Source organism: Lonchura striata, chromosome 2 (genome assembly GCF_046129695.1).
Source record: "Lonchura striata isolate bLonStr1 chromosome 2, bLonStr1.mat, whole genome shotgun sequence".
In the NCBI taxonomy this organism is placed as follows: Eukaryota; Metazoa; Chordata; class Aves; order Passeriformes; family Estrildidae; genus Lonchura; species Lonchura striata.
In genome coordinates, this window is record NC_134604.1 from 39,496,426 (window position 1) to 39,503,105 (window position 6,680).

Genomic DNA, 6,680 nt, shown 5'->3' on the forward strand with positions numbered 1-6,680 from the left:
AATTACAGCACACATCTGCAAACGACTGACCTAGGTAGCTTCTGTGTATAGCAAGCAGAGGAAGAAAGGCACTTTGGACATTGTTTTGTCTTGTCCTAGACACCTGTCATTGCATGTGTCATGCTCTAAAAGTGTTCTTTTCCTGTTGACTCAAAAGGGGTCCTGAACACAGAGCTGAGTTGCAGATGTTAACACTGGTCTTCTCAATCTGGTCAGGTGTCTAATTTTACTAAGAGCTGAACACAACTATTTTTTCTGCATTCATCTGCCAATGGATCAAAATTGTCTGGAATATTTCAGTCTGGTTGAAGAAATGGGTATTACCTTATATGTTCTCATGACTTTTGAGGAGTGTCCCAAAGAAATGTATGTTACAAAGGCTTAGAGTACAAAGATAATAGAGAAACACTACACAAATATTTGTTACAGGACTGTGTAATATGGATCTATAGCAAGCTCAGTACAGAAATGGTATGTACAGCATAATATTATAGGCATAGCGTAACTATGATAAATATGAAAAATATAGATGCTGGTGTACAGATTATTTCTCAAGTACTGAATTCCTTTTTCAGCTGTTTGGACAATTAGAGATGTTTACTAAGTGGCCTGGGTTCTGATAGGCAACAATTGTGAGGTTAGATGGTTATGATTTACACAGTTTAGACTACTAAAGTGTATTGTTTAAAATAAATTAGATGGCTAGTAAATTGTAACCTTTCCACAAAATAAATTAGCTTTTAATTTTGTTCTATGGTGATGGCTTTGGTTTTTTGTTTGTTTGGTTAGTTTGGGTTGGGTTTTTTTGGGGGGTGGGTGTTGTTTTCTCTAATTTTATGAGGGCATTTGGTATTCCAGTATGACCAAAGAAGGATGCTGCCTGCATCAGTGGTATTACTGCTGTTTCTTATTTATTATAGACAAGCTATATCCTGCTTCAGTTGAGTGCCTGAGTAGTCCTAAGAGCTTCTATAAACAGTAGAGAGCATTATGCACCTTTAGCAATCTGAATTTCTCTCTGAAGATGTCAATCTGTTTTCATTAACTATGGAAGACTATTATTGTGTAGTTTTATATTAATTCTAGAACAAGCTGAAGTGATCAGTTATAAAGCTATTATTTTGACTAATTCTTAACAGCAGCTCTGGAAGAAGTTTGGAAAGTGAAGAACAATTTCTCCATTAGAAGCCTGAAACCAGTGTCACAGAGCAGCAGTGACTTACTTTTACAGCCTCAATTCTACTCAAGACATGCAAGAATGAAAAGTAAGAGTCAATAATAACTATAATTATATTCCACTTTAACACCTAATTTTGAAGTTGCAGGGCATCTTTCTGCAGAGCTAACCCATCTCTTCCTTTGGTAAGTAGGCAATAGACTTTGAAATCTTTGCAGAAGAAATCTGTTCAGGACTGCTGTGTTGAGTCACCTTATTTCATATTCTGAAACCTTTTGTAAAGGTTCCTCATCTGTTTTGTGGAATAATCACTTGGTTCCTACTGATAGATGGTGAGTGTTGTTTTCATGTTCATTATGAACCTTACTGTTCTTAGCATCCAACCCTAAGAAATTCAATTGTTTGGAAAAGCACTCCTCCAGAGCACCTGAAAAGAGCTTGATCTAGGTATTCTTTCAGGCATTTTAGTATTTGCTGGCAGTGGTCAGTGGCTGCTCTGGGAAATGTGTTTCTCTCTACAGTCTGTAGAGTGTAGCTTTTGTGGAGCAGACCTGTTCTTTATAGATTTTGGCTTAGTGTGTGCCCACATTCTCTCCTAACCTAACTCTCTTTAAACCCTAAGAAAGCAGAGCTTGTTTGCTTTTTAAGAGGAATATTTTTAATACCATGAGCTTGCAGAATATATGAACTCAGCATATTTTGCCATTACATGAAGCTCATTCCCACATTCTTGGGAGATAGTAGTTTAAAAATGACTAGCACCTCTTTCTTCCTATCTTGATCTTGTGAGATCAGGAGATAGTGGCATCTTAGTTACAAGAGCTATCACTCTATTACTGGTATAAGAAGTGCTATTAAGCTATAATAGCCATTAAGGTATTACTGGTATAAGAAGTGTTTCATCAGTACAGCCTCCTGCCACACTGCCTTTACTTTAGTTACTTACTTGTAGGAACACTTATAGCTAGCAGACCTAGCAACTACAGAATGACTCAGAGTTTTGATATGTTGGCATAATTTTAAAAGTCATGTACCTCAGGCTTCTAGTGAAGGCAAGCAGAGTTTTCAAATATCATTATCTTCTTCATTTCTTGTTCAGAACCATGAAGAAAGAGCTTTAAAATAAAGCAGTTAATTCAGATTGATGTAGGTGCTGAAAATCTGTTGATTTTCCTTTGGGAATTTGGATGTACCTTCATTCCCAGGACTGCTGCTGGAAACAAGTGGTGCCCTCCTTACCAGCTATGCTGCCCATTTTGCAGTGGGCAGGCAGGCATCATGAGAGAAGAGGTGGCAGAAAAGATACATAATGGGAGAGAAACTGGGAGCAATTTAGCTTCAGCTCCTGTGTTCACCAAACCATCTCCATTCATGCAATCTTTTCTGTGTAAGGATCTGGGGAAGAAAGGAGAGACTAGTAGGGAGATGGAGGGGGTACAGGCTATAGAAATGGACAAAAGGGAGGAGACAATGAGAGAAGACAAGCCCCCTGTATTTCATGCCAGAGGAGGGGAACCAGTGAAGGAAAAGGAAGAAGCACTGATAAGGGGAATGAATGAGGAGACATACAGAAGGTTAGAAATTCCTGAAGGAAACAGAAAAGAGGAGAATACAGTTCAGGAACACAGAAAAATAATCTGTAAAAAATGAAGGGAAAATATGCAGGAGATATAAACAGAAGAGGGACAAAGAAAAAATGTATTCATATTGCTGAATGTACTTAAGTAAATGCATTTTGCTTCTTCCTTTTATTGCCTTTCCCTAAAAGCGACCAGTGGTTTGGAGGGCTCACTATGTGGTGTCTCATCTCTCCTTAGAGCAGATGCTGTCTTTTTTACAGATTGCTGAATGTCAAGGCTGTGAAGACCTGAGCCTGCTTTGATGTGTCAAATCAAACATCAGCATAACTAGCTACCTTTGGAAATGTAGATGTTTACTTATAGGATTTTGAATAAAGTTCTAATTGAATATGTTTTGTTGTTTTATTCACATCCTCATACTACTTTTTAATCTGATGTTGTAAGTAGTCAAATCTGAACCATATTTCCACCAGTGATGAAACTGTCACAATCCAAAGATTACAAGATTTTCTTGCTGAAAAATGTGCAACTGTGAAAATCAACATTTTCATAGCTTTCTCTTTTGCAAAGTGACTCTTAAGTTCCAGTAGATGGTTTTAATGTAATTGATGAAATGCCTCATAATGCTTTAGGCTGAGTTCATCCATTAAACTGAGCATTTCAAAGGTGTTGCAGTAATGTAGAAAAATTATTAAAGAAGGGCCTCGTAAAATCAGGCCTGTTCTGTTAGATCAGTGGCTAGCCTGTCATTTCTTCTAAGCAAAGCTAGCACTTTGCAAGTTCCCATGTGAAAACAAACCTGGTGTGAACAGTTTGTTAAGATAACAATCTATTCCTGGGTGAAAAACAACTAGCACCTGCAAAAACTTTAAATCTATCCCTTGAGAATAATTGAAGAAAATATGTAAACAATTTAAGAATAGAAAGATTCGATAGACAAGAAAAACACTTTTTACTCACCAATAGAGTAATTGACAAGAAAGCTACTAACCAATTGGAATCACACATGAAGTCTGTAAAACTGTGTAAAAAAGGAGAACAGCTAGCAATAAAAAAGGTCTTTGATACATTTCTCAGTGTGTCATTTCTGTCCATCTCTACAACAACAAGAAGGCAAGACTTTTTGATTCAGTATCTAGCCTGATTTAATGAAAGTTTAACATAAATAAGCCTCTCTCCATGTAAGAGCTATCATAGTATCAAAGAACCAGAGAGACAGCATGGAACCTGAAATAACTTATCACTCTCACTTTTAAACCATTATTACAGTGAGGTATCACCAAATTAATATTAGTTTGCTTTGTATTAATTAATATTAGTTTGCTTTGTATTATCATGCCACTTACAAAACAAATCTAGATCCTTTGTACTGTATAAAACCAGAAAATATATTGAGTCCTCCAGAGGCTGTTTCACCATGGATCTCTTTGTGCTACAGGGGCACAGCTGACTCACCATGGTCTTCCCCACAGGCTGCTCTGTCTCCTGGAGCACCTCCTGCCCCTCCTTCTCTGACCTTGGGGTCTACAGGGCTGTTCTTCTCACACATTCTTACTCCTTTCTTCTCTGGCTGCAATTGCTTCTGTGCAATAACTTTTTCCTTCTTTAATGTGTTATCCCAGAGGCACTACCACCATTGCTAATTGATGCTCAGCCTTGGTTAGCAGTCGGTCTGTCTTGGAGCCAGCTGGTATTGGCTCTCTTGGACACAGGGGAAGCTTCTAAAACTTCTCATAGAAGTCACCCCTGTAGTCAGCCCCCTGGTATCAAAACCTTGCCTAAGAGGTGGAGATGGGATTTGTTTCTCAGGCTCTCAGTTACTCAGGAAGTATCTATAACACACTGAATATTTTTAAAAAGGAAGTCTTAGTGACAACTTTGTGAAACTAGACTTAGATTTCCTTTGTGTTTTTTCTACAATTATCTGTGAATTAAATCAGATGTTTGTTCTTTCATTTTCTGGATCTCTGCTCTGACATTACAAGTTTGATTTTATTTTTGTATCAGTGAGAAGGGGAAAAGAGAAAACCAAAACCAAAACAGCACCTTAGCAGGCTTCAAGCCAATCTTTTTAGTGTTTCTGTTTGACTTCTAAATGAAAAAGGTTATTGTACTGAATATTGTACCTGAGGTGCTAGAGGAGTAGCTCCTTTTGAAAATACTGTTCTCACTTTTTAGATGAAAATCTGATCATGAATCACATAATGTTTGAAAAGCACTGGATTTTCAGACAGAGACTTTGATTAGGCTTGTTGCATCTTGCTTCTGCTTTGTTTCATTTTTATCCTGCTCTCCTCCCCATGCTTTCCCATTCTGTTTCATAATCTTGTTTTAAAATTTTCCAAATGAGAATACTTTCTGGCTCTATCCTGGACTCCTGCACTAGCTCAGTTTTGGTTCAGCATTTGGTGCTCATTTTCTCCCACATTTCTTTTTTGTGTGACCTTTTACAACAGAGAAATCCCTGTTAGATCTTTTGTACTGAATATATTACCTCAATTATGAGGCCTAGGTAATCCTTACCTAGTCTGATATATTCGTGTTTGTGACCTTTTTATGTGTGTCCTCTGTTATTTGAATAAAACAAAGCAATTTGTTTAAATATAATGTTGCATAACAATAATGTTATTACTGTTATATTTATAATATCTTTATAATATTTAATTAAATAAGGTTAATTTGAATTAACTGTGCCGACATTTTATCATACTGACTTTTTACTGTCTAACTGTTCGGCTCTCCTTTTCTCTTTTTTTATTATTTCATTGCCAAACTCAATGCTACTGTCTTGAAAGAAAATGTTATCATTGCTTAAACCATTGCCTGTATTAGTACCAGTGATTAAACACTTATATTTTTCCAAGACTACATATACATTATTAAGTAATGAAGCACAACAGGAGAGGGTCGGTTGGTACTGCGAGCCCCATAACTGGATTATGCGTGGTTTAGAAGATTTACTTCAAATTAGGGCTAGTTTTGTCTCCTGGACTGAGATATGATCCCAGCCCCTGATGTTCAAAGATGTCCAAAGAGAAGATTTGTCACAAGTCCTTGCTCTCTGTCCTGGAAGATGCTCACTGGGTGAAATCAGTGCTGGTTGCCCGTCACTGTCTCTTGCCACTGTGGCTGAATAAGATGATGTCCAGTGCTCAAACAAACCCAAGGAAGACTGAAATTATTGATAACTGCTTACAAATGCCCACAGAGCCAAATTATGGCTTGCTGGTACCCACATATGTGTCAAAGTGTCTGAGGATTGTGTGGGACTGCTAGGAAAATGTTCTGCTCTGATTTCTGCTCTGGTCTACACTGGTGAACAACAAAGCTGTGTGCTTCAATGGAAGACTGAAGAGTGTCCTGGACAGGATCTTTCATTCACAGTGTGCACAGCACATTTGTTCATGCCTGTGCCTTGACCTGGAAATATCAACTTCACATGGTTTTATTCCAGCATTGTTCACAGTCACAAGTGAAACTGTAGCCAGACAGAATATTTTAATATTGCCTTTGGTGCATATGCAGAAACATGAGTTTGTCTGTCTAGAAACTGTTCAGGCATCAACTTTCAACTGGATCCTCTCATCGTATTTCCAAATTTTATACTTCCAAGCAGAAAGATCGTAATCCTACATATGAAACACTAGGTAATCAAATTACAGGCATTTAAACTTCATGCTGAAATACAAAGTGTACCATTTATACAGAACAAAACTTTTACTGTGCCTTTTCATAGAGAATTTAGGTTCTTACTTGGAAAAACTTGCATTGAAACCATGGAGACTATTTATGAAGAAGAGACTTCAACATCATTTTTAGTGTCATTTTGGTACCAGACAGCATCCTCCTACTCTTTGAAGCTGATCACATTTGCTTATGATGAAAAACTCCACAAGGTTTCCCCACCTGACAGAATGTCTGGG

General features: G+C 37.5%; 1 long non-coding RNA gene across 1 annotated transcript; it reads left to right on the forward strand.

Annotated features, from left to right (window-relative positions):
• Positions 1-1,165: 1,165 nt before the first annotated feature.
• On the forward strand, positions 1,166-3,145 carry LOC110478393 (uncharacterized). The gene is made up of 2 exons (XR_002466756.3): positions 1,166-1,265; positions 3,018-3,145. It is a non-coding gene; the product is annotated as an uncharacterized LOC110478393 (long non-coding RNA).
• Positions 3,146-6,680: the final 3,535 nt, after the last annotated feature.